At 48.3% G+C, this 18,918-nt stretch overlaps 1 long non-coding RNA gene across 1 annotated transcript; it reads left to right on the top strand.

Moving 5' to 3' along the window:
* The first annotated feature begins 5,193 nt into the window (after nt 1-5,193).
* On the top strand, nt 5,194-17,877 carry LOC118971781 (uncharacterized). Its single transcript, XR_012125610.1, has 4 exons — nt 5,194-5,366; nt 14,124-14,228; nt 15,645-15,837; nt 15,947-17,877. It is a non-coding gene; the product is annotated as an uncharacterized lncRNA (long non-coding RNA).
* Nucleotides 17,878-18,918: the final 1,041 nt, after the last annotated feature.

The raw sequence follows: 18,918 nt of genomic DNA on the forward strand, positions 1-18,918 counted from the left end.
TGGCTAACAGCCAGCAGCCCCCAACCTGGGCAGTGCCCCTGAGTCCCAGCCTGGCCCAGGCAGTCTGTGGACAGGATGCTCAGGGTCCGCCTGGGTGCTGAGGCCTCTGTTGGCTAGGGTGCTGTGAAGCAGAATTCAGAAGGGGGCCGTGGAGGACGGCCCTGAAAACAGAACAGAACACCCAGAATCTCTCCCCCTGCACCACCTGGGCACCCTTCAGGAGCAGCTTGGGGGCAAACGTCTGCTGGCTGCCACTGTTTCTCCTTCATGTGGGGTTGGAGCGACAGTGGGGCCGGCAGAACCACACACCCAAATGGCAGTTTGCAACTCCCTCCTCCAAGGGGGCCAGGAAAGCTGAAAACTCCCCTTGGCCGTGGGAAAGGATCTCTGGAGTGTTGCTTCTGTGGGGTGGGGGTGGGGGTGGGATTCACCCTCCGTGGTAACACCCCTCATTTGTTCCCTGGCTCCTCTGAGCCTGGCAAGGCCACATGGCTGTTGGATGCTGTTTGCCGAGCCCCTCCCTCCCTGCTGGGTCTGCCCCTGGGTCTCTTCTAACCACCAGGCTGGCAGCAAAGTGCCTGAAGTCCTGGGTGTGGGCAGACACTTGTCTCACCTGGTGGCCAAGTGCCAGTCAGAGGGGACTGAGTCACACAAGCTGCAGGGCCGCCTGGCTTGGGGTCAAGCCCTCACCTGCCAGTCTGCTTAGGAAATGCAGGCATTGGTCCCAGTGCCTTCCTGGCCAACTCCCACCCTACACCGATTTCCAAATGCCAGGCTGGGATAATGGGGATCCCAGTGAAGACCCAACACCCCTCCCCACCCACCCATTCTGGGAGTGCTGGTGGTGGTGATGGAGGGTAAGCTGCATGAGGCTGAGGTGGCTGCCTAGCGTACATGCAGCCTGAGGGAGGGGAAACCCAAGTGCAGATGTAATGATAAACGTGGGGGTCAGTGGATGAGCAACAGCAGGGGCCGTCGTGAGGCAGCAGGCCCCAGGGCCGGGCTCCCACTCGAAGCTCCACCTCCGCGATTTTCGTGCGCCCGACCGGCGGCCCTTACTTCCCTCCCAAGGATAAGAGGACAGGGGTGCCATCAAAGTGTTTTGAGATCCACAGACAAAACCTAACACATTATTATTATCAGTTGCAACGTGGCATCTCTAGTTTCTCTCAGAGCTCCTCAGGGTAGATGCCAGTCCCGCCTGGGGCACTCAGCCCATAGTCCCCTTCTCATTCCCACAGACACTTTCTGATGCCTCCGTTCACTCCTTCTGGATGATCTTAAAGATCAGGGAGACTCCTGTTTCTGCTGTCCCTCCTCCATGTCATCTTTATCATGCCTTTGGAGACTTTCTTTTCTTCACAAAAATTCAGAATCAGTCAGGATGTCTCCTCTCCCTCTGTACTTTCATCCCCCTACCTGCCACCCCCACCCCACACCACCCCCCCTCCCAGGCCCGCTGTCCACAGCGGGGACACTTGCCAGGCAGTCCCTCTCAGACATGCATATCCAGTGGAAACACACTCATTCTATGAGCTACCTTCCAATACGTGTGCTTAACTCTCATTTTTAGCTGCTTCGTGGCATGACTCATTCTGGGCACCGTGACTTGCTTATTTTCTTATGATGGATATTTGCCTTCCACCCCCCTTGCTATTGCAGAGTGGGTGACTTCTTTACAAGGTGGGTTGGATTTCAGTATGTTTATTTTCTAGAAAACCTGCTTCAACAGAGCAAGATGAGGAATCCAGTGTTGATAATGCTGTTTTGGTTTTCCCTTATGTAAATCCTGTCTTTGGGATCAGGGCCCAGTTTGCCCCAGGACTGGGCAAGCTCACACTTCAACCACCTTAGCATCCTTGCCCAGCGTCCCCTCCCCAGATGTCAGCTGTGACTTTCCTGATTCTCATGTAATGTGGTGACCAGTCATTTCTTTCTATTCTGTCTGAAACCCTGCCTTCTGTTTCTGATGGGCCAGGCTTGCCATGCTGGCTTGTGTGAGCCCCCCTTTGAACCTTGGCCCTCTGTACCCCAACCCAGCTCCCCATTTTCTCAGGAGCCTCTGGACAAATAGCTGGCTAGGCCTGAGTCACTCTGACCTCCCCTGCAGGCTGCTCTCCGTGACTCTCTGCTGCTGTGCGAGCTTGTGCTGTCTGGCCTGATCTCGGGCCCGTTTACACGCCTTCATTGTCTTCTCTGAACCCTGATTCTGATGCAGTTCCCAGGACCCGTCTAGTCTGAACCACTCTGGCCTCACTGTGCTGCCTTTCTCTTACCCAGTCAGCTTTCTGCCCCATCTCTCCACCCCAGGTTGTGCGCCCTCCCCCACCCGCATGGCCTCTGGTCCTACAGCCTCTCCTCCTAGCCATCCCGTCCTAGCTCAGCTCCTGCGGCCAGGCCTGTGTGATGATGCACAGTGAGGGAGAGGGTTGGCAATTATCTAATGAGTCCACACAATGCAGACAGCCAATTAAAATGCCCTTGACACACCGTTCACTTTGTTTAAAGACCAGTGAAGTCCCCCCTTCACAAATCTGTCACACCAGCTAGATGACTGGGGTGACAATAATTGATGTTTATCTCACTAGCAAGTGAGAATTTCAGCAACCTCTCTGTCTGGCCGCCATCTCCCAAAATAAAGTTTATTTGAATACCCCAGCAAACAAACACAGAACACACAAAAACTACTTTCTTAAAGTTGGTGTGTAACTGACCTGAAATCCATCCTCCATGCCAACATTGCTGTGAAAAGTGTTGTTTGATGGTGATTTGAATTCCAGCATTTATTGGTAGATGTATCCTTTATTTATTTATTTATTTAGAAAAATACAAAGAGCAAAATGGACTGCAGCAGCTTTTGTAATTCCAAGACCTTGACATTGCTCGCGTTTGCCTTGTTATAGAAGTACAAACCAGAGGAATCCACTGGAGTAAAACAGGTAAATCAATGTTGGTAAGGTGCTTAAAGATAGAAACCACTTCCCTGACCTCAACACATTTATTTTCTATTTGAAAATGCCAGTCAGAGAATATTGAATATTCTACTTTAATAGTTTTAGAAGACATGTGTGATTGCTATTGTTTTTCTGAACTGACAACTAGATGTATTATTTTATTTTGTTTTAGAAAATAAATCAATTAAACCAGGGACTTTTATCAAAAAAGATTTGGCCATTATTATTATTATTATTATTTTTGGTTTGCTCTTTTTTTTAAAATTTTATTTTGGTATCATTAATCTACAATTACATGAATGACATTATGTTTACTAGGCTCCCCCTTCACCAAGTTCCCCCCACATACACATTCACAGTCACTGTCCAACAACATAGTAAGATGCTATAAAATCACTACTTGTCTTCTGTGTGTTGCACAGCCCTCCCTGTGCCCCCCCTCCCACTATACATGCTGATCACTATGCCCCCTTTCTTTTTTCCCACCCTTATCCTTCCCTTCCCACCCGTCCTTCCCAGTCCCTTTCCCTTTGGTAACTGTTTGTCCATTCTTGGGTTCTGTGCTTCTGCTGCTGTTTTGTTCCTTCAGTTTTCTTTTGTTCTTATACTCCACATATGAGTGAAATCATTTGGTACTTGTCTTTCTCCACCTGGCTTATTTCACTGAGCATAGTACCCTCTAGCTCCATCCATGTTGTTGCAAATGGTAGGATCTGTTTTTTTCGTATAGCTGAGTAATATTCCATTGTGTATATGTACCACATCTTCTTTATCCATTCATCTACTGATGGACATTAGCCATTATTATTGAACAAGATTTAAAATGTCTTTTGGGGAAATAATAATTTAAAACATGGATTATGCCATTTTTGAATAACTAAAACAAATACAAATATATTTGAGGTTTTTCTGAAGAGCATTCTCTAGAACAGCATCCTATTTCTTCCCATCTCTATCCTTGCTCTAGGTTATCAGCTCTGAAATGGGATGTAGCAAGAACACCCCTGAAGCAAAGCAAATACTCTTCTTTCCTCCCCCGCCCCCACCCTCCTACACACCCAGGTGCTTAGCACTTTAATTCCATGGATTTGGAGATCTCAGGCCTCCTCTTAGGCCCGAGCTCAACCAGCTTATTAGCTGTGTGTCTTTGGGTAACTGACTCCCTCTAGAAACCTTGGTTTTCTCACCTGTAGAACTGGAACCATAGTAACTACCCCCCAGGGTTGTGGTAAGAAATACCTGAGACACCACATTTGTAAAATGCTGTAAAAAGAAACACAGGAAGCCCCTGAAGATTCTGGTGTGGATAAAATTACAAGTACACTCTTTGCTGAATGGTGGAGAAACACTTACAGACATGGGGTGGGACAGATTTAAGCCCACATGACTTAGGAAACTAATTAAGAAATACATGACGATTTGACCCAGGAACTCCACTCTTAGGAATTTACCCAAAGAAAACAAGATCCTCGATTCAAGAAGACATATGCACCCCTATGTTTATCGCAGCACTATTTACAATAGACAAGATATGAAACAACCTAAGTGCCCATCAGTAGATGAATGGATAAAGAAGATGTGGTACATATACACAATGAAATACTATTCAGCCATAAGAAGAAAACAAATCCTACCATTTGCAACAACATGGATGGAGCTAGAGGGTATTATGCTCAGTGAAATAAGGCAGGTGGAGAAAGACAAGTACCAAATGATTTTCCTCATTTGTGGAGTATAACAACGAAGTAAAACTGAAGGAACAAAACAGCAGCAGATTCACAGACTCTAAGAAGGGACTAGTGGTTACCAAGGGGGAGGGGTGGGGGAGGGCGAGTGGGGAGGGAGGGAGAAGGGGATTGAGGGAGAAGGGTATTATGATTGGTACACATGGTGTGTGTGAAGGTAATGGGGAAGACAGTGTAGCATAGAGAAGACAGGTAGTAACTGCGGGACCCCTGCCTCCATTTTGTGTCTTCCATCTTGAATAACTATGTCCCCTACATGACCCCTACCTCCATTTTGTTCTGTGTCCTCTATCTTGGAGTAAGAAGTTTCCCGCTCAAGCCACGCCCATTCCCACGGAAACCATGCCCAGCAACCTGTGCAACAAGACCCTGACCCTCCTCAGCCAATCAACTAGGGTCACAATAAACCACCCCCTTGGAAAGCCCCTAACTGTTCCAAAAGTATAAAAGCAAAAAGGGAACTTTGTTCAGGGTCTCAGACCAAGTCCTGTGTTCTGATGGGCCACTGAGACCCTAGTTCGAACTAGCAATAAAGACCTGTTTTGCTCTTGCATCTCACGACTGAGCCTGGTGACTGCGGCTCCGCATGGGGGACTCAAGGCAACAGGGCACAACATTTGGGGGCTTGTCCGGGATCCCCGTGAGGAGCAGCAACCCCAGCCACTGGGTAAGGTCTTTATTGAATCTGGAAGTGACTAGTCACGCCAGCTGCAGGCCAGCTGGAATAGAGGGGGCTGAAGTCCTAGCAGGATCTGCCTCCGTCTGGTACAGGGCAACGTAAGACCGGGGCTGGCAGACGCGCTGGGAGGCTGTTGCAGGCTCAGGACCGTAGCGAACGGTTCATGGGTCTCTGGGGTCAGTCTTCTCTAGAGAGAAGACTAACTGAAAGATATTTCTGTCAGACTTCTGGGAGAATTTGTTTTTTTGGTTGGTTTTGTTAGTCTTATTGTCCTGATTTGTGTTGTCATTATTTACTTTTGTTAGTCATATTGTCCTGTTTTGTGTTGTCATTGTTGTCTGGCCAGTTCTGACTTATTCCCTCTATCACTCTTACTCTCACAGACATCATCCAACTATGGGGCAAGGGCAATCTTCGCCACTGACCCTCATGACTGACCATTTTTCTGATTTCAGAACCGAGGCTCGTAATCTTAGTTTGGAAGTCTGGAAGAGCAAACTCATAACCTTTTGTTCCACAGAATGGCCTGCCTCTGGTGTGGGATGGCCCCGAGAGGGATCTTTTGCCCTCTCTGTGATTCAGGCTGTTCGAGACAGAGTCATGGACCCAGGGCCCGGAGGCCACCCTGACCAGGCCCCCTACATACTCACCTGGCAGTACCTTGTTAAGAACCCCCCCTCGCTGGCTAAAACCTTTTCTCTTTCCACCCACTTCCATGGCACCTATCCCCCCGAGGCCACCACCCCTAGCAGTCCAAGCCATGATAGCAACCACCTGGGATGACAAGAAGCTGGCAGGCTCCAAGGTCCTCTCAGAGTCAGCCCCCTATCCTAGTGCTCTTGATTTGGAGGCCAAAGCGGTCCAACCCACTGCACCAGCGTTACCTCCTCTCCCTCCCCAATATCCGCAGGCCGGCAGTCAGCCTCCGGAGGATCCTAAGCCCAATCGGGCCCGCCCCACCCAGGGACGGCTACCAGCGGGGCCAGCTTTTGGCACCAGGGGTAGACACCAGACTAGCAAATCCTCTGCCTCCACGGACATGGATTCAGATGACTCCAATGTCCAAGCCCTTCTAGTCCGAGCAATCGGGCTCCGGAGGCCCGATGGGTATTATCAATACTGGCCTTTGTATTGATAATTATCAATACTGGCCTTTCTCCTCTAGTGATCTCTATAATTGGAAAACACAAAATGCTCCTTTTTTTTTCCAAGAAACCCCAGGGTCTTATTGACCTGGTAGAATCTATCCTCTTTACCCATAGTCCTACTTGGGAGGACTGCCAGCAGCTCCTCCAGGTATTTTTCACCACAGAGGAAAGGGAGAGGATCTTGACAGAGGCTCGCAAACTGGTGCCAGGCATCAATGGCTGACCCACCATACAGCCTTACCTCATCGATGAAGGATTTCCCTTAACGCACCCTGGCTGGTATTTATTTCAAAACAACAGAAGGTAGGGAGTGTCTCCGAATCTACTGCCAGACTCTGATGGCTGGTCTCCGGGTGGCTGCCAGGAAGCCCACTAATTTGGCCAAGGTAAATTCCATTAGACAGGAGCCCCACGAGAGCCCAGCCACTTTCCATGAAAGGAGAATGGAAGCATTTAGACAATACACTCCCCTGTGCCCTTCAGCAGATGAGACAAGGGCCGCCTTAGTCTTAGCTTTTGTTAACCAGGCCGCCCCTGATATCAGGAGAAAACTACAGAAGATAGATAGACTCGGGGAGCAGACTATACAAGACCTACTCTGAATAGCAGAGCGGGTCTACAACAACTGAGAAACCCCTGAAGAAAGAGAGAGCAGGATCCAGATGGAAGAGAGGAAAGTTAGGGCAGAAGAAAACCGAAAAAATCAAAAGGAACTAGCCTGCATCTTCCACTTGGGGGCCCAGGACGGCCGTCTGCCCTGAGGCTCCTCGGGCCCCTTAAAGAGAGAGAGACTGGAGAAAGGAAGAGGGGTTCACTCCTGCACCTGCCCAGGAAATGGCAGCTTATTTTGAAATAGAGAAAAAGTGGGGCCTTTCCACAGAAAACTAGGACCCACCCAGTGTGCCTACTGCAAAGAAATGGGGCATTGGAAGAATGAGTGCCCCTGCCAGCATCGTCCTTACACCCCGTGAGAAGGGCAAAAACCCGATGAGGCCCCTAGACATCGGGTGATGTATGCAGGAGAAGACAGTGACTGAGGGGGTTTCGGGACTCGAGCCCCCTCCCTGAGTCTTGGGTAACTACAGATTGAGGGGGAACCAATGCACTATATGGTGGACACCGGGGCTCAACACTCTGTCATAACTCGGAGTGCCGGACCCATTTCCTCCCAAAAGAGCTGGGTACAGTGGGCCACGGGCACTAAGTGCTATCCGTGGACTATTCACTGAGAAGTTAAGTTGAGGTCCTGCTGGCTGCTGTACATGAACCCCGGGTGGTAGTGGTAGTCCACATCCCGGGACACCAAAAGGGAGACAGCCCAGAGGCCTTAGGCAACCGCAGGGCTGATGAGGCTGCCTTACAAGCCACGACATCTCAAGTCTTTGGGCTACAGTTGCATCAAATACCCCCACCAGGTATGGGGACCCTTCCCCTCACCCCAGAGTACTCCTCCTCAGACACGCAGTGGGTCGAGAGACAGCCCAGGATACAGAAAATGGACTCCGGATGGTACTGAGACCAAGATGGATGGCTAATATTACCTGAGACCTTGGGGAACCAGATACTAACTAATTTGCACTCCTCTACCCACCTGGGTGAGAAGAAGACTCGAGTGCTCTTAGAAAAAGCCAAGATCCGGATTCTGGGGGCCAAGGCCCACATACAGGCTCTCTTGAGATCATGTACTGCATGCCAGGTAATGCAACTGGACCGAGTTAAAGGGACACACACAGGACTTCACCTTTGGGGCCAGGCACCAGGGCAACATTGGGAAGTGGACTTCACCGAGGTGAGACCTGGCCAATATGGGTACCGTTACCTGCTAGTCTTAGTAGATACCTTTTCCAGGTGGGTGGAGGCATTCCCCACCAAAAGAGAAACAGCACTAGTAGCGGGTAAGAAATTACTAGAAGAGATCATGCCTAGGTATGGCTTGCCCTCAACTATAGGATCAGACAATGGACCAGCGTTCTCCGCAGAGGCTATACAGAGGGTGGCTGCCCACATGGGGGTAGATTGGAAATTGCATTGTGAGTATACAACCCCCAGAGTTCAGGACAGGTAGAGAGGATGTATCGAACCTTAAAGGAGACCCTCACTAAATTGGCAGTAGAGACTGGCAGAGATTGGGTGACCCTCCTTCCCTTTGCCCTGTTCCAGGCTCGGAACATGCCTTATTGGTTAGGATCGACCCCTTTTGAGATCATGTTTGGGGTCCCCCCTCCTATCTTACCCTGCTCAGCCCCAACTCCTGAATCCCTGGGACCGCCCCCCCGGCCCTTCAGGAGGCCTTAAAGAGGCTGCAAGAAGTACACAGAGAGGTGTGGCCCCTCTTACGAGCTATTGGGGGGAGCCCCACCCACCAGGAAGCACAACATGACATTGAACCAGGGGAAAAAGTGTGGGTGAAATGTCACTGTTCCAAAACTTTAGAACCTAGGTGGAAAGGGCCTTATGTTGTAATCCTTACTACCCCCACAGCCCTTAAGGTAGATGGCATTGGGCCGTGGATCTATTACTCGCTCATCCGGCGAGCCAACCCAGAGAAGACATCCACACCTGTTGGGGAACAGTGGACAGTGAAAGTGCACCCGCAGAACCCCCTTAAGCTGAAGCTGTATTGCCACTAATGTCACCTACTGAATGCAGACCCATAGTGGGACAAGAATGCCCACTCAGGCACAAAAGAAAAGGGGGGAATGTGGGACCCCAGCCTCCATTTTGTGTCTTCCATCTTGAATAACTATGTCCCCTACATGACCCCTACCTCCATTTTGTTCTGTGTCCTCCATCTTGAGTAAGAAGTTTCCTGCTCAAGCCATGCCCATTCCCGCAGAAACAATACCCAGCAACCTGTGCAACAAGACCCTGACCCTCCTCAGCCAATCAGCTAGGGTCACAATAAACCACCCCCTTGGAAAGCCCCTAACTGTTCCAAAAGTATAAAAGCAAAAAGGGAACTTTGCTCAGGGTCTCAGACCAAGTCCTGTGTTCTGACGGGCCACTGAGACCCTAGTTCGAACTAGCAATAAAGACCTGTTTTGCTCTTGCATCTCACGACTGAGCCTGGTGACTGCGGCTCCACATGGGGGACTCAAGGCAACAGGGCACAACAGTGACTCTGGCATCTTACTACACTGATGGACAGTGACTGTGATGGGGTGTGGAGGGGACTTGATAATATGGGTGAATGTAGTAACTACAATGTTTTTAATGTGAAACCTTTAAAAGAGTGTATATCAATGATACCTTAATTAAAAAAAAGAAGAAAAAACATGACAAGAACATGGAATTTCCATGTTAAAAGAAGGTTCCAGCAAACTTTCAAAGTGCAGTTTGCAGTCCCACCAACAGTGTAGGAGGGGTCCTATTTCTCCGCATCCTTGCCAGCATTTGTTGTTTCTTGTGTTTGGGATGTTAGCTATCCTAACTGGTGTGAGTTGGTATGATTGTGGTTTTAATTTGCATTTCCCTGATGATTAGCGATGTGGAGCATCTTTTCATGTGCCTGTTGGCCATCTGTATTTCTTCTCTGGAGAGGTGTGTGTTCAGGTCTTCTGCCCATTTTTTGATCGGGTCATTTGTTTTTGGGGTGTTGAGGCTTGTAATTTCTTTATATATTTTGGATGTTAACCCCTTCTCAGATGAGTTGTTTATGAATTTATTCTCCCACAGTGATCAGCCTTTTCAGGCTGGACATTAGGATAAACCTTTAGGTTTCAGGATTAAACTGCCCTCTCAGAGGCCACGGGAAACTGCCAGGTACTGTGGGCTTCTCCGGGTTTACTCATCGTCTCTTTAGCAAGGCTCCCTTACTCTTCTCATTGGTCCTGAAGAAATGTTCTGGAATTAATCTCTGGCATTTTCCCTAATTGACCCTTTTAGGGCTTCCTGAATTAAATCATTACTCCTTTGGAAATCAGTTTCTCTTAACAGCTTCTTTTTCCCTTAGTGGTTTTGTTGGAGAACGCCCCTTTTGCCTCCTCTCCTGTACCTCTCCCTCTGCTTCTCCTTCCACCTGTGATGGCCAGCCTCTGTCCTCTCCACCTTCCCTGCTGCCCTCCCCACCCTTCCTTTGATCATGGGCTCCAGGGAAAACAGCACCTCAACAAGCATGGCATTAGTATTTCTAAACCCCACTTGACATTTCATCACATTTTGTCTTCTGAGCACAGAGGTTACAACCCAATGCTGAGTCTAGTTCTAGGGGTATGGTGGGAGGGGAGCCAGCCCTCCAGCTGTCTGTCCTCACAGTCCCAGAGCACTCAGCACTGTCTGGGAAATGGCCCGTGGTCAGCTTCTCCCCACCCCGGGAGTAGCAGGGGAGTAGCATTTCTGGAGGGACTACACACTCACCAGTGTTTATAAATATGTGAGCATACACACATGAATGTGATAGATATATCCAAATCTGTTAGCCAAAGAAGCTATTATCTTGCAGTTGGGCAGGAGATGGAGAAAGAAGTGGAAAAGTGTTTGCATGATGACAGGGCAAATGGAGAGAGGGAATATTAAAATAAGGCAAAGGAGAACACAGGAGGTGGAAGAAGGAAAAAACAAACTTTCTTCGAAGGTAGTTTTTTTTGGTTTTGTTTTTTAAACAAAAATTCGGTCCCGTTTCTCTGAGTTCAGAATTCTAGGTCAGCAGCTTTTTCCCTCAACATTTAAATATTTCACTCCTCTCTTGCCTATGTGGCTTCTAAGAAGTCAGAATTCTTATCTTCGTTCCTCCATAAGATATTTTTTTCCTCTGGCCTCGTTCAGGATTTTTTTGTTATCTTTGATTTTCTGTGACTTGAAAATCATATACCTGAGTCTAGTGTTTTTGGCATTCATCGTGCTTGGTGTTCCCTGGGTTTCCTGCGTCTGTGATTTGGTGTCCGACAGTAACTCGGGGGAGCTTTCAGCCACTACTGTTTCAGGTATTTGTCCCCATTCCTTTCTCTCCTGCTTCCCCTCTGGTGTTCCCATTATGGGTCTATTACATTTCTTGTTGTTCCACAGTCCTTGGAAATCTGCCATCATCTTCGGCCTCTGTTTTCTTTTTGGTTTTCAGGGATTCTGCCAAGACATTCTCCCTCTCAGAGGCTCTCTCAGCTGTGTCTAGTCTATGAACAAGCCCTTTGAAGGCGCTCTCCGTTCCCACTGCCCTATTTCGTCTCCGGCATGTCCTCCTGGCTCTTTCTCAGGTCTCCGTCTCTGCTTACATTACCTGATCTTGTGCGCATCTGCTTGCCGCATTAGAGTCTTAGCATGTTATTCACAGTTGTTTTAATTTCCTGGTCTGGTCATGCCAACGTCCCTGCCATGTCTGCTTCTGATGCTTGCTCCATCTCTCCAGACTGTGTTTTTGCCTTATGGTGAGTCTTGTCCTGTTTTTCTTGATACTGGACATGATGTACTTACTGGGCAGAAGGCACTGCTATGCATAGGCTGTTAGGGATGTGGGTGAGGTGTGGCTGTGCGGGGGCAAGGGAAGCGGTCCTAGTCCTGTGACCCAGTCAGGTCAGCCTTCACTGAGCCTGAGCCTCTGCACTGTGAGCGTTGCCAGAGCTTCTCAGGGTTCTCCTCCCCCAGGAGGGACAGGGTGGCTAGAGGGCTGGGGTGGAGGAATTCCCTACCCTGAGGTCGATTAGGCTCTGGTTAACAAGCTTCCCTGGGAGGCAGGCCTTCTTAAGAACAGAGTGCTCTAGCCATTTCAGAAGGGTCCCTTTTCCCTCACGGTGCCAGCAGCGCAAGGGGACTTTTCTCTGGTATTTATTGTGAGCAGCTGATTGAACTCCTGCAGGTAAATCTCATCCTATCATTGGGGATCCCGTATGACTGGGCCTCAGCCTGGTCCACACAACACCTCCAGCAATTGATCAATTACAGTTGAGGTTTTCCCACCCAGGAGCTGGTCCCCATGGTGGTTTCTGCTCTCAGTCTCTCCTCTGGGAAGCTGTGACTCCCATGTTCTCCCATCTGGCTCTCAAATCTTGGGGTCAGAGGTTTGCCCTGTGTCCTCCCCTTTGTTACAGATGCAAGAAGAATTGTTGATTTTTCAGTCTGTTCACCTCTTTACTTGTTAAGACAAGTGCCAATTCCCAGGCTCCTTCCACGTGGAACTGGAAACTAAAGTCTGGCTCTATTTTCCGCTAAGGTAAAATAAACTCAGTTCTTAGCCTGTAAGATCTTGCTTTTCTCTCTGCTGTTTCTGCTATTGTCTTGGGGTATTTTAGACAGCTCAGTTTTAGTGCAGGGTATAATTAGACGTGTTAGATTGTTTCTTTTTTTTATCAGCTTTAAAAAATTTATTTATCAGTCTAAATTGACTTTATTTTCCAATATAAATTATCTTCATATTGCTAAATAAATTTCACTTGTCCCTTGTAGCTTATTTAATGAATTATTGAATCTTATTTTCTAGATTTGTGCTTTTGTCTATGAATGAAATTTGTAAGAATGAATTTCAAAATGTGTACCTTCTCTAATGTACCTCAAGAGCATAATCCCATTAGTCAATAGCTCATTATGGCCATGGTTCTAAGGAATCCTAATCTGATTTCTGACCATATCCTTGAATGGGCTAGGAGAACAAGATGGGCACCTTAGTCAAATCAACTAGCTTATTAGTTTTTTATGTTCTGGAATGCACACTGGTGTATGTCAACCAAATTCATTTGTGTTTAGCATTTCCTGCAAGATGCATTCTGATTTTTTGTGTGGTGTCTATAATTCTGTTACATTGGTCAGAATTTGGCATATGGTGGCACCTAATCTCAAAGAAGACTGGGAATTGTAGTCAACCAGATGCACTCACTGGCCGAGCCTAAACTAAGAGTTCTCTTAATTTGAGAGAGAAGAGAATGGTTACTCTACATTTACTGATATGCTTATTTAAGGGTATATTTGAGATTATGTCCTTTTTAAATAGGTGATGAAAATAAGTCCCAGCATCACTCATGCTCTTTCTACTTCAGTTTCTTCCTAAAATATAAGGCCAGTGGTTATCCCCACCTGGAATTTGAGCATCTTTAGAAATTAATCTAATACAATGCTATCTGCCTAGCCTCTCCTCTCCTTCACTCTTTCTTTGGCATTCCAGGCAAAACCTGAGTCTTTGGAAATTCCTTGCATGCAGTGGAACCCAGCTTAGCACTAAAGTCCTCCCAAGTGAAATTCTTTCTCTCACACCCTACATATCTCATATCTAGGATGTAAGTAGGTGGCCTATTTGTATTTGACTGTGGTTTCTAGACTTCTACCATTTACTCTGATTTTTCAAAAAACTTAATTATTGTTATGTCCCTCTTCTGGCTAAGATGGACTAGTATTACTGGGCCATGACCCAGTTCCAAACCCAAGTTTGGCTGCTTGCTGCTTGCAAGGCCAAAACCTGAGAGACAAGTGTTGGTGAAAAGGAAAGGCTGCTTGACTCAGGAAGCTGGCAGCCCGTGAAGGTGGTGGGCCAGCATCCCAAGACCATCTCCTTAGACTGCTCCTTCTGATGTTTATCATGTCCTTCTCATGTTTTTTGTCTTTATCTTAAAAGATGCTTATCATCTTTCCTTATCATGTCTTAAAGTTTGCTTCTTCCCTGCTCTTATTTTTACAGGATTTATTCTGGCACCTATCAGTACAAAACTGAAGTCAGAAAATATCTAGGAGGTGCTTAGGAGGGAAGGAAAAAGAACCTGGGGCCTGAATCACAGTACAAAAGGTGGGTTCCTATTTGGGTTTGCTTCCCCTCTCGGTCCATCAGAGCTGTGAGCTAAAAACAATAGAACTAGCTACAGATAACGCAAGCACAGAGAGAAGTGGCCAGAAGGTGACCTCCAAGAAAACTGGAGAGCCAAGCTTGGGAAATGGGCAGAACCCAAGTCTGTCTGTGGACCAGCCGTGGACCTGAGGACACAGAGCAGGACCCGCCTCAGGACCTGTCTGGCTGATAAATGTAGGCACTGCCTATGGAGTACACTTGCCTCCATTTCTGTGAACCAGCTCTGCGTCCCTGTGCCCCTACCCCATTCAAAGATCTAGGCTAAACCAGATTATGTCCCCTGTGGGAAGAGGGAGCGCTGGTGCGGCCTTCCATAGTGGGAGACAGGATCCTCCCTCCCTCCAGGACTCTCTCACTGGGAAGCACTCACAGCAGGGCAGAGGCTTGGGAGTGGGCAAGAAAAGCGGTGACCCAAACCCTCTGTAACTTAGCCTTCTTATAGCCCAAGTCCACATGCAGTCCTTTTCCCATACTTACACTTACAGGAGGGAAGCTGGGTTCCTCTTCCTGCAAGGAATTTCCAGAGATTCAAGTGCGTACACTCCTCTGTATCTACATTGCTTCCCATGAAGGAAGAAAGGGTCAGTCACCCAGCCAACATGCCAGCTGCCCCTTCTTCCCATTTGTCTGATGACACGAGGAGGCAAAATACCAGGCAGCTGTATCGGCTTCCGTTTCACTGTTATCTTCTAGAGGAAGTTCTCCTCCTATGGGCACTAAACCTCTAAACCAGCAAAGAACAGGTTCATGGGAATAGGAAGCAAAGAAAATTGTGAATGGGTCACAGGCTATAATTTTTCCCACTTCCATCTCGTGGTTCCGAGCTCTACACACTTTGGCAGCGAGAGGGACCAAACTGTGTGTCGGCCACAGGTTCAGAGCACCTCCTGCAGTGTCTCACACCAGTCACTCAAAGTGCTCTGTCTTGGGTAGTCTGCGTCACACCATGTTCTGAGACTTCCAGGTGACACGGTACATAACACTCTTGAAACTTAATGTTGACAGCAGTGTGCTGCTGTTTCTTTCACTGTAAAACAATGTTTGTGGACAACTTGGGGATGTTTAAGGCACTCGTTAACTTCACAGTTTTCATGTTAGCAGAATCAAGGAAAGCAAATACAAATCCCAGGGTAGGCATCTATCCCAACAAGGAAAACAGAGGCACCCTTTTGATGACGGAAGGGTTCCAAATAATAACGCTGTCACCAGGGAGCTGGCTGGTCTCCCAGTGAAGAGAACCATATCAGGGAGTCAGTATCCTGTGAACTAGACTCACGGCGGTGCTGGGGGCAGGTCATCCTTGGTCAGAGGAGGTTCATGTTCTTGAGTCTGACTTGATCTCCATTTTGCCCTCAGGATCATTTGCTCCTGAGCCCAATGAACATGCCCTGGGGTGATGGAGAAAGAAGCTCCCTCCTATCCACAGAGCTGCTCATCTCTCCCACCTGATGAAAGGCCTTTGTGAAGTCAAGGCCTTTGATAAGAATTCGTATGGGATCCAAACATATCACCCTACCTCCCGGGATTATTGAGAGGAATCAATGAGCCAGTAAGTGTGAAATGCACAGCACACGGTTTGTGTTCAATAAGTAGCAGTTATTATTACTAAAGAACAGAATATGTAATAAATATTTCCTGAAACCATGTTTGTTTTCTAGGAAAACTTCTGCTGACTTTGATCCAACCCAATACTAGTTACTTTAATAAAAAAAAAAAGGTATGTTTGTTTTGAAAACAAAATCACAACATCAGGTTGAAGAGCTGTGGTTGCCCTGAACTTTCTGATTGATTCTATTCATGGGTATATGTAAATTACAGCAAAGTTTATTCACATGATACAGAAAGCCAGGAAAGGGAAAGTATTTACAGATTCTTTCAGGGGAATTGTTTTGTAAGTTAATGATTGACTTTGAGATGACTTTTCCCTCTAGTGATTGGAAACTGTCCGGGAGGCAACTGTGGTCACTACTTTACAACATGGCAGTAAATTTCAATAATAACCCAACTGATATTTATTGCACAGGACATCGTATGGGTTTTGGGTCTGGGAAGGAAAATAAATTTGCCCCAGCTTCTGTAGAGCTACAGTCCAATGTGGATAAAGGAGGACATGAGGCTGACAGCAGCAGGCGCTCAAAGCAATAAGATAAAATGAAGAGCACCAAGGTCCCCTGCCTGTGTGTTATGATGGGCAAATATCTCTGCTTTCCTTCTCCTTGGGAGGCAGAGGGGCCATGCCAAGTGCATGTGTGAGGGGAGGACCAGTGTGTGTGACTGGAACCCCTGGGCACAGTGTGTGCAGGAAGCAGTGAGCACCCCAGCTGGCAAGGGAGGGTCAACAATGGAGCTGACAGGGCAGAAGCAGGAAATGAGGGTATGAGACAGGATGAAGGTCTTAAGGTCATGCTGCACGTCAAGGACATTGCTGGTCGAGAAAACTGCAAGTCAACACTCCCAGGCTCCTAACATTACTGGGAGACCCTGCTTCCTTAATATCCCATAAATCACAGAACTACCCAGATAAATAAACTCACTGAATGACCCTCTTTGCTGCTATCACTAAACCGGTAGTTTTCCCAGAGTTGCTTAGTCTTACCCTAAAGACTAGAGAAGGAAAAACTGAACTGGCACTCACTAACTACAAGTGGATGAAATGTCAGTGTGCAAATGCTGTGCCTCCCTGCCTCAGTGCTCCCAGCATGCCCTCATCCTAACTCCGGCTTGTGTGCACTGCAGCTCTTTCCCACGCTCGTTTCTGTGTGTGCGTGCACGCGCATGCGCCCGCTTTCACTGTCACGTGTATGTCATCACGTACTTGCTTCCCAGGGCCCTCTCTCAGGTGAGGACGCCCTTTCAAGGCTCTCCCTCGTCCCCTGTGTCTAGGGCGTCTGCAGGGAAACCCCTGTTGTCAGTGTTCATGTTCCCAGTTCTCTCCGCTCAGCCTGACAGAGCCCAGGACTTCTCTTCAGCCCAAATCAGCCATGCAGTGCGAGCTTTACTTCTAAGGATTTGCCGTCGCCTTTGAAGTGTGATGGGAGGCCCTAGGCTTTCTGCTTGCCTCCACTGATGCCTAAAATGGAACCAGGAGAGAGTCATTCACCTGTACTCAGAATGTCATTTTCCCAATACCCTTTTTTAAAAGCTTTCCCATGAGCAGCAAAGAGCACTGTGTCAGGAAGCCAGATTCTCCAGGAAGCCTGAGACCTATGAGGCATTGGGCAAGTCGCCCAGGCTCGTCTGCTCCGACCACGGGCACCACCCTGGCTGCCCCGGGCTGCCTGAGAGGCAGATGAAATAACGTGGGACAGTGCTTGGCCAAGGGCTTGGCGCGGAGCAAGTCCCCAGGGACGACAGCTTTCCTCATGACCTCCTCAGCTTCTCATCTCTAAACTGGAGCTCACACTGCCTTCCGTCTACCTGGAACAGGTGACCCAGGAACCTGCCTCTATGCCCACCCCTCTTCAAGGTCAGCTTCCTTTAGCATCGTGGCTTTCGAACACGGTTAATCTCAACTCACTGTAAGAAATATATTTCACAACATGAATCCAGCATGCACACATGTACAACTGAATAAGGGTTTTATAAAACAATACTCACTCTTCCTGGAGCACTGCATTCCATTTTATTTCATTTTCTAAAAAAACGCCGGTTGAGACCCACTCTATAGCTTTCACGACCAGCCACTGAGCTGTGAGTCACAGTTTGCAGTAGACCGCTCTCCCATCTAAAGGGCTAACAGATTTTCTCCCAGACCCTCCTGAGTTACGACCTGGCCACTGCCCAATGCCCAGCTCCTCCCTTTGTCCCCGTCTCACTGCCACATCATGTGGGGCCCGCGGACAGTCTTCCCCACAACTGTAGAGCCAGCAGACGGGCTTGCTTCCCATCGGCCCTGGTCCCCTCGTTCTCTGCATGTGGCTGAATGTGGGCATCAGGATATCTTCCTGGAAGGCTTGAGTGGTTAACGGGGATTGTGTTGTAGGAGCGAAAGAAGAGGAGGCCATGCCTGGGAAGTCAGCTCTCCCGCAGCGAGCCCTCCTGCGCATACCCTTCTCTCCTCAGCCTCTGCCCTGAGGAAAGGCTGACCTGTTCCTCCAGAGTATGGGTCCTGCCATGTGTTCTGGACGGCCAGGGGTTCAACTTGCAAGTCCCACTGAGGGATGGGGGGTCTTACTTTAAGCCCTAAATCTTGCAGCAAGGGCCAAGGTGGTGGGGCCTGTTCTGATCTCTCTCTCAGTGGGAGTACAGACACCTTCTCTCCACTTTCCAACAGAGGGCTGCTGCACCAAACACGCACTGACGTCATTGAGGACAAGCCCTTCCCAGAGGCAGTTTGGGTGAAGCCAGTGGGCTTCCATTGTCAAGCCAAGCAAGGCTTAGCTCTTTTCCTCCACCCCCGCCCCCACCACACCTCCTCAGCCCTTCCCCTTCCAACCACCTGGTAACAAGACAGAGGCCCTTTGCCAGGCCACACATCCCACATATGTTCCTTTCATTGCACAAATGAAAGCTTAGAGCCTATGGCTCTTATAAGACTCCAGTAAATTCTGAGCCAAGAGCCCTCCTCCCTCGTGGCTGTTGTCTCAAGAGAAAGGGGAGGCTTATTTTCTATCTCCTAGAGAGTTTGACA

The sequence above is a fragment of the Manis javanica genome, chromosome 15, assembly GCF_040802235.1.
Source record: "Manis javanica isolate MJ-LG chromosome 15, MJ_LKY, whole genome shotgun sequence".
Taxonomy (NCBI): Eukaryota; Metazoa; Chordata; class Mammalia; order Pholidota; family Manidae; genus Manis; species Manis javanica.